The following is a 10,000-nucleotide window of genomic DNA, read 5'->3' as shown; positions in this document are numbered from 1 at the left end:
TGAACGTCGACTCGGCGTGGGGGGAGGGACGCGACGCCAGTACACGTCGGTGAGGGAGTCGGTACACGTACACGTGGGGAACCGAAGAGAGGCAGACCTGCGCTTACCGTACTCACAAAAGACGCCATTGTCCAGCAAATAGGACACGTGTGTCTATCCACAGATGAAAGCCGCCACTGTGAGGCGTGAACGACCTTGCAGATAATATCTTCAACTAGTGCTGGTGTTAAATAAGGGCCCCTAGACTTGGTTCCTGACGACACGTGATCAGCCAACTTGAGACGTACAAATCCAGGATAAGCTCACCTGAATTTGGGATACGTAATTACGGCAATCTTAATACTTACACAGTGCCCACAGTTAAGTACTTTTATTTGATGCATCATTTATAAGTGTATTAATGGCAGGGTGATTGCACGTCACGCGGCGAGACAACACCTAATAACAGGTGATTAGAATTCTATCTGTAGATATTAATAATCTTGAATATGTATTGAGTAGTTAAATCAATTGCTACTGGTAGTTATTTATCTTGCAGCTCGAGAGACGAATTCCTCATGCTGTCTTCTCCATGTTAACCGTGTCATTCGTCGGTGTGCCAGACTTGGAGATTAAGAGGACTGCCAGGGTTATCTAAAGGAATCTATTACCAGCTAAGGCTTATTTCTTTTTATTCATAACTTTGCAATTTGATACATTCAGAATGTACAACATAATGTGTGATTTACTGTAACTCATTATTATGCTCATATTCATGTTCTTCTTTGTATGAATCAGATTATATTCAACATTAATTATAGGATTAGATTATTATTAATAGAATTAGTGAACGAACCACACTGATTCCTGGACGTACTGACCTCCAGTAATAACCCCCCAATGTAGGTGTTTGAGGTTTGGTTTTTAATAATACAGCCCATTAATTATTCTTATGATCATACTTTCTAGTCATATCCATAGTCACTGGTTTTCTCTAGAATTTTATCTAATGATCAGAAATTCTCAGTTTCCCTCTTTACTTTAAAAGCGGGTGGTCCTTCGTAATTTAATTTACTACTTTAATTATTAATTAATCAGAATCAAACCCAAATATCCCACAATATATACAGCATATACATATATGTGTATGTCTTTACTATTTGCTATTTCTTTCTGCAGAATCTCGTTATTAGCTCTTGGACCCGGCCTTTCTAGCCAATCTATTTCTTCTAGTATGTTGACTCATATACACTCCATACACAGTTTCAAATGTAGATATGATAGAGCCCAGTAGGCTCAGGAATCTATACACCAGTTGATTGACAGCTGAGAAGCGGGACCAAAGAGCCAAAGCTCAACCTCCGCAAGCACAAATAGGTGAGCACACACACAGACACACACACGCACTACCGCCTAATCTTTAACGCGACCCATGAGCTTGAGCCCAACCCTCCCTCAAACACAACTTAAGAACACACGACCGCAGAGTCCCTAGCGACCTCAGTGGCAGCTTAATCCTCCTAAGCTTCGTGAGGCTCACGGTACTTCTCAGATTTAGGAGTATGAGGAAGCTTGAGTCTGCCAGCACCAACTCCTCATCCAAACCGCTTCAGTATTACCTTCATATCGAAGGGTTGAATATGGGGCTAACAAATCCTTAGAACAAATTATTTTGATTGTTTTTGTGTATTGAATGTTTCATGATGAGTTTTTTGTGCGTTCGCATAACCAAAATAATCATGTATACTCTAGTTAGCTCTTATGTCTACAGCGAGTATATACACATCTTTCTGTTTGTACATCTCTTTTGTGACTCCACTTAATAAAGCCTCAGAAGTAGAATAAAAATATACTGTAGACTTCAAAAACTTGTAATTTTTATCAACTTCTTCAACGTAATTTTTTTTATCGACAAACAAAAGAAGTTGATAAAAATTACAAATTTATTGAAGTCTATAGTATATTTTTATTAACTAATATTAATTTTTAATGAATTTTATTAATTCATCTTTTAGTTTTGTTTTTTTATTAATAATGTTAAATGGGATTGATAGTCTAATTAAATTATTATAAACTTATGTTACATATAAATATCATTTTGAGACAATGGAATAACTTTAATTAAATATTTATATATATGGTTATTATATTCTTATATATCATGTTTTGTCAATACAAGTCTGATTACTGTGTAACCTACAATTTTTGTTCGGCTGAACATCTGTTCAATCCGATCACAACTGTAATGATTTGCATAGATAACTTACCAATACAAAAGTATCAATTAATCGCACATAGTTCTTTACCGATTACTGCTTCTAATACTACCACTACATCTGATAATAATGATAATATTCCCACTCCTCTTATCATGAAGTCATTCCAATACCAATGGAAGGATGACCAGTAAAAAATAAATTACATATAACACAAATCCCACACAGTATAAACCTCAGGTAACGCATAGTTCCTCATCCTACTGTGTTTATTTCAGCAAGTGTCGTGGATCAGGAAGAGAGACCTACACGTTATGAGCTCAGGAATGGTGGTTTTCGCCTCAGACCAGCGCTTTCAGGTGCGTACCAGGCCGGTGGGGTCGGAAGTAGTGAAGTAGGATATAAGGGATTTGTGGAAATGAAATGGGGAAAGAAAATGGATAGACAGGGAGAGACAGAGACAGGGAGAGACAGAGAGAGTTAAAATATGAAAACAGATTAATATTTATAATGTAAGGTGCAAAAACCACACTTATCTATTTGTGTATTTTATTTAAAGATTTACAGACAGTTTTTTGCACTCTTCTGAGTGCTTTGTCAATGTCTGAGTGTGTGATTAAGGTGAGACTTAAATCTCAATGGCTAATTAGAATGCTTTAGTCGTTGCGAAAGACTTGGTGTAAATCTTTACATCAAATGTACAAAGACATATGTGTGGGATTTTATCCATTGATATTATGTCTGTGAGACGACATTATTTATTTATAATAATGAAATAATATTAATAGTTTCAAAAAGGAAATTGTTTTCCCACTGTATCACTTATGGATTTAATATTTATTGCAATTTAAAATGATCATGTAATTTGTGGAATTTTTTGTTAATTCCTTTTCTCATTGTTGCATAATATATAGATACATTACTAAAATTCTATTGAATAATTATCTTGTATTGCAATTTTTGAAAGGGAGAATGTGTATTTAATGAACATATGGACAAGCTCTTACACACACACACACACAAACACACACACACACACACACACACACACACACACACACACACACACACACACACCTGTGTGGGTGATATGTCAATCAGCAACATGAAACAAACGACCCATACAGCAATAAGGTTGCTGAATACAAAACAAAGCAGAATAAAGTAAAGCTGCTGATTATGGATTATCGTGGATCGACTCCCCGAGAAGAAACATGGAACGTAAAATTAGTGAAAGCTATGAAACGGAACATCCTAACACAGTAAGTAAAAAACAAATGCCACGAAGGAAGTGAAAGGGAATTCACTTTATCAGCTGGACTCCATTTTCTCACAAAAGACTAGGACATTAAGATCGTGAATCGTAGAATCCCAAAACGAGTTTTCGACCATAGTAACCTGTGGTTTTCACTACATTACAGAATTAAAAACAAAGACAAGGATTCATAGGAGCAGAGAAATGAGATTTCATTACAGAAATAAAAATTATGTAAGATTGAATAACTTGGTAATGTGGAAATGGTGGATAAATTTATGGAGAAGACATGCAAAAAATGACGAAACAAGTCAAATGGAGATGATGAGAGGAGGAATTGATGAAATGAAGGAAGAGAAAGGAAAGAGAATATTCCACCCCAAAGTCTAACAAATATAAAGAATCAAAACAAAGAACAGGGGGACAGAATATAACAAACAGAACTGAGGACAGAACACAATAGAAACAGAACAGACGGCAGAACAGAAACAAAATTAATACATGCAGCTATAAACAAATAACCATCAGGTGAGAAAAACCATCCAATGACATGGTATGCCTGAATTTACCTGAGGGTCGCCATCTATCTAATGCCCTCGGCCTGGACAGGAGGCCAGCGGCTTGTAATAGATCCCCCCAATTTTCTTGAGCATTTTTCCCAACTGGAATTTTGAACTGCACTAATATCTTGGCCTTTACGGCATCGGCAGGTAGGCGGTTCCATGGTTGTATATCCCTATGGATGATAAACCATCTGTTTTTTTGTCCTACATTGTAGCTTGTTGAGCTTGAAGCTGTTGGCCCTTGTATCTCTTCTCTCTTTTATCTTCTCTCCCCCTTCTACCCTTTTATATCTCCCTCACTCACAGAAGTTTCATGCCAGTACTTTTCACAGGTGATCCACCCAGACAAGTCTGAGAACTGGACGCTACAGATCCGGTTCGCTCAACTGAGGGACGCTGGAATCTACGAGTGTCAGGTCAACACTGAGCCCAAAATGTACATGTCCTATGCACTCAACGTCGTCGGTAAGTGGCGGGTGTTGCAGAGTGTTGCAAATGGTTTAGCAGGGGTTGGGGGGGAGGGGGGTTAAAAGGGAAGGGGGTTACGGGGGTGCTTAGGTGGGGTAATTTTTATTTGAGACTTTCAGCGCCGTGGAGAGGGAGGACCTGCTGCCTGGGTAACAGCATCTCCCCCGAATCAACCTACCCAGGCTTTGCGCCCTGGTGAGTCCATTCCAGACCGACAACCAGAGCGCAACTCCATAGTCTCCTGAGACTGATGGATGCCTACTACTACTACTAGGGATAGTTAGGCGGAAAAGGTATATATCCATGGTGTTACAGGAAGTCATCAGAGTGATGACCATTAAAAGGAGTTGAGAAAATGTTGGGGAGAGCGAGAGGTGAAGATGAGGCAAGGAAATTACCATGAGAATATGCCAAGGCAATATAACTATGTAACAAGTGGAAGGGACGTGAGTACAAAGAGTTGTGATAGGATTAAAGAGTAAAATAAGATTAGCCAACCACTCGAACCGTCAAGAGTCAGACGCCGACCCTGCAAGATGCTTAGCCATCGCTGCAATGCAATGGAGCAGGGAACGAACTAGAAGTGCAAATATTTAAAGGTAATTTAAAAAAATTTAATTATCAATATGATGAATAACAAGAAGGTTGACGTTGAAATAGGCTAAGGTTGACCGAGAGGCGGGTCCCGGGAGCTTAAAATCGTCATGTAAATTCAAATTATGGAGTATGGATAGGTTGGGCAGGTCAGACGCGCGCATACGCACTCTCACACAAAAAAAACTCATTATTCCTTTTTCCAGCCACAGAGTTTGATAACGAAAGGGGAAAACAGAAAATACGCAAGAAAAACTCCTAAATAATTTCTTATTAAGTGGTAAATAACATCACACATACACTAGATGGCTCAGAAAACTTCAGAGTTCAAGAGATAAGTGTAACGCTAATTTCCACTGAGTAATAATTCCTCTTATTAAGCGTTCCTTATTGACTAGAACCCCGGGTGTGAACAATTAGCTTTGTAACACACTACAGGACATCCATGACCATCATAACTTCAGAGAACCTGTGATTTAAACTATCAACCAAGTATTATTTCAAGGAACAGGAAATATCAACAAAGTATCATTTCATCACACCTGAAATAGCAATTATAATACCCATTCATAGGACCAGATCATCATCCATGTATCACAGTTGCTGAAATATCAACCAGGATTTAATTTACTGACCAGAAATAGTAACAAAATCACCTTATTGGACCTGAAACATACAAAAAAGTTCACTTCCTTGGACCTGAAACATAAATCAAAATATCTCTGCAAAGGACTTGAAACCTCATCCAAAGCATCACTTCACAGGACTGCCCTCTGAACCAGTGTAACTCCACAAGTCTTGAAACACTTATGTTTATCTTCACAGGCTGAACCATGAGCCACATAACTTCACAGGACCCGAACGACTGCTTCACAGCAAGTTATATTTTGATATACCCGATATACCTCTTAATCGTAACATCTGTCATCTTATTCACTGCAGCTATCTGAGAGTGGCTTTCACAAGTGCTTGCATCGAAGGCTTTGAAGAAGTTTTGGACCTCACATGATCTAAAAATCTCGGGTTTGGTGTAGTGAGAAACTATTCAGGAATATTAGAGCATGATTCTTTAAGAGTTATTTTGTTTTTAATAAAAACGTCTTGTTTTTTTAGACTGTGTTTGATAAGTGTGTTTGTAATTTAATATATTTATTGTAAATACAAATTATTTTAGTTGATGAATATAACAGTAATCCATTCATCAATCAAGATTAGGTTACCACTGATAAATTGTTAACGAAAGCCTCTCCCAAAATGATAACAAAGGCTTTGTAAATATGAAAAATTGGCCTATTTGTTCGGCAGTTTTCTGCTGCTCTCTGCTACCACTCATTTATAATGGGTCGTAATGCCTGGCTTTCAGTCTCCAGACACTTTATCAAGGGATTTTCTCATGTGCTTCTCTTTAGCTCCTGTTGTATAAAATTGGATTACATTAAAGTCACCAGAAATATTTTAGGTTATAAAATGCTTATATAACCCTTTCCTTCACAGCCCACGGGATGGGTATTGGGTGCATAATATAGGAAAATATTTAATTGGTTATAAAATATGTTGTTACATATGTCATTGTGCCTGATATGTCCCTTTGATATATTTATACTTGTATCGAACATGCTCAAATTTACTCTGTTCATGATGGAAAATAATAAGCTCTGTCAATATTATTATTTATTTGAAAAAAAAAAAATTATCGAATATTGTTTACATTGAAAAATGGTCTCTTATCAAAGAACGAGCATATTCAAATCACTAGCATTTAATCAATCCCTCAACCGAGGATTGACTGCTTATGGCAACTTAATACCAGATGGTATTTTTTCTTAGAAATAAGAATTTTGTCTATGATCTTATAAAGCTAGCAAGTCCCACTGTAGCATTCGCGGAAAATAATGTTTTCCTACTATCGCTGGAGTGAATAGTTTCTACTGGCCCATGTGTTTCATGCCCCATGACCTAGATCAAGACTATTATAGGCTGATGCCAAAATTTCATATGCCTATAGTGAGGTTATCTTGAGATGATTTCGGGGCTTTAGTGTCCCCGCGGCCCGGTCCTCGACCAGGCCTCCACCCCCAGGAAGCAGCCCGTGACAGCTGACTAACACCCAGGTACCTATTTTACTGCTAGGTAACAGGGGCATAGGGTGAAAGAAACTCTGCCCATTGTTTCTCGCCGGTGCCCGGGATCGAACCCGGGACCTCAGGATCCCAAGTCCAGTGTGCTGTCCGCTCGGCCGGCCGGCTCCCTGGGTGAGGCCAAACTATTGACATTACCTAGGCGCCTGATGATACTCAAACAACAAGGCAGTATGGAGAGGTCAGAACATTTCTTCATACAACCAATCGTCCCCTTGCAGGCGATGAGTCACAATAACGTGGCTGAAGTATGTTGACCAGACCACACACTAGAAATTGAAGGGACGACGACGTTTCGGTCCGTCCTGGACCATTCTCAAGTCGACAATCGACTTGAGAATGGTCCAGGACGGACCGAAACGTCGTCGTCCCTTCAATTTCTAGTGTGTGGTCTGGTCAAAATCGTCCCCTTCACCCTAACTACTTCACCTCCCTCTTCCTCTTCCACTTATCGATCCTCTCCCAGTACTCCACCATTCCCTCTCCCCTGCACCTCTCCCCTTCTCCGTCTCATTGAAATTTAATTGTTAAAAAGCACTGAAAACTGTAATGTTACAATATTTATAAAATCTTCAAGTTATTTCACATTTGACTCCATGAAAATCGCTTGTTGTCATTAATAACTAATAATATTTTTTTTAAGTTCTTAACTTAGGCCTACCCGGATCAGCCTATCTCCGTCCCGAGCCCCAGATCATTCCCCCTGAAAATTAAGGGGGGCGATAAATCCCAGTGTTTGGCCAACAACTTTGGACAGACAGACACGTTCTCTCTAATAATATTGATACACTATGGCTGATACCCGATGTTACCAGGGGTCTCGCCCTCCCTCTCTCTCTCTCTCTAGTTCTCTACTTCTCTGTCTCGCTTTCACGCCCCTCCCCCCCCCTTCCTCAAACACCATCCCCTCTCCCGGACAGCATTACTAATAAAACATTAGGGGCAAAGATCAGAACATCTTTATTATGTTAATGACATTCACAGAGAAACGTTCTGTTTTGAATCTGAGGGTTGGCGTTCATTTTTTTCTGACAGTGAGAAGAGAGGCTGGACTGAATTTACGTGTTTTGTATAGAGACTATATTAATGTACGTATTGAGACTATATGAATGTACGTAGAGACACTATATGAATGTAGGTATGGAGACTATATGTTTCTTTAACTAGTATCTATACATAACCAGATAATCATCAAAGATATTCTCACAAACTACACCAAAATAATCAGACGATGAGTCACAATAACGTGGCTGAAGTATGTTGACCAGACCACACACTAGAAAGTGAAGGATCGACGATTTTTCGGTCCGTACTGGACCATTTCCAGATGGTCCGAAATGTCGTCGTCCCTTCACTTTCTAGTGTGTGGTTTGGTCAAAATACACCAAAATAATCGACTGATACAGCGACAAGAGAAGACTGAACATTGACGAGGCCTCAGACATCGAGCAAACCAAGTCATGTATCAATAGCCAATCAGCACCAAATTACACTCTGCCAACTTGCAGAACACGACGGAACATGCAAAATTCCGCATCATCCATCATGCAAACAGGAGATTGACACGATACAATGAACCTATATATGAGGTGGCTTACATTCACCTCATCCCCCCATCACCTCATTCCCATCACCTCATCCAAGGGAATATATCATACAACAAGAAACTTTCGTTAACAAGAATTAGCGAAACGCATCTTTTAGCGTCGGGTCAAAAACAGCTTTAAAGATAACTTTGGAGAGCAATATTTTCAACTTCTTAAGTGAAGAAACAAGTAAGGAAAACGGAGAATATTCACGAAAATACGTGCAATATATATTATATATATATTGAACATGTACCATCATGTATATATTGAACATGTACCTCATATATATTGAACATATACCATCATGTATCTGTGCTTTGGTTCACTTCTTACCTTAGTGCCTTATGTGTAACTGTGTACACATTTTAATGTGTACTCGTGTGTCTATATTTACCTGACCCCCAACTCCAAATTAATCATTTGAAAAGCTAAAGATAAAACAAAATTAAACACTTGAAATTCAATGGATTTTGTTTGATAATATATTCAGTTAAGTTAATTAATAACCCAGCTTAAAAAATAATTTGCTTGGTCATCACTTGGGTGTAAAAAAGTTCTCCTAAGGAGTTCTATCTCAGCGACTTTCATTAACTAATTCAGTTTGCAACGAGGAAAGAATTTGTTGAAGGAAAACAGTGTTTGTAAATTACCTTTTTAGGCTGTTGTTAAAGATTCGCTACCTGGAGCAAGTAGCACGGGCTATGGTGAGCCCGTAGTGCCATTGTTTTATTTTTATGCATTAGTAAATATATATAGTACACATCTAATTTTGTCTAGCGGGCCGAGTGTAAGCTCTTGGGCTCTGTCTTTTTAGCTATTGGTCTAATTTGTTGTTGTTTTCTAAACGTAAACAAAAAAGTATTTTTTTTTGTTTACTTTAACCTGACAATCAGCGAGATTTTAAGCACAAGATAAATTACCAAAACGCTATGACCAAATTTTGTGCAAACTATATATTTTTCCTTGGTGAGTTGCTTATATGATTATCGTTCAACTGATTTACTGATATTTATGGACGAGCGGGATTATTTCATTATAATTTTATGTGATTTATGACCAAATATGAACTTAATATCTCAGATAATCAGGTCAGTAAATTCTCCCGCTCGCGGACTAATTAAAGCGACCCAATACGTTTACCTCCACACAAAAGGTTAACCAGGCTTGCAATGCAGAATAAATCTAGGTTATATGTATC

At 38.4% G+C, this 10,000-nt stretch overlaps 1 pseudogene; it reads left to right on the top strand.

Annotated features, from left to right (window-relative positions):
- The window catches only part of LOC123764532 (zwei Ig domain protein zig-8-like), a 325,506-nt pseudogene that overhangs the window by 280,738 nt on the left and 34,768 nt on the right, over positions 1-10,000 (top strand).

This window comes from Procambarus clarkii, chromosome 79 (genome assembly GCF_040958095.1).
Source record: "Procambarus clarkii isolate CNS0578487 chromosome 79, FALCON_Pclarkii_2.0, whole genome shotgun sequence".
Taxonomy (NCBI): Eukaryota; Metazoa; Arthropoda; class Malacostraca; order Decapoda; family Cambaridae; genus Procambarus; species Procambarus clarkii.
Note: the sequence above shows the minus strand (reverse complement) of the source record. Positions and strands in the feature narration are given on the sequence as shown.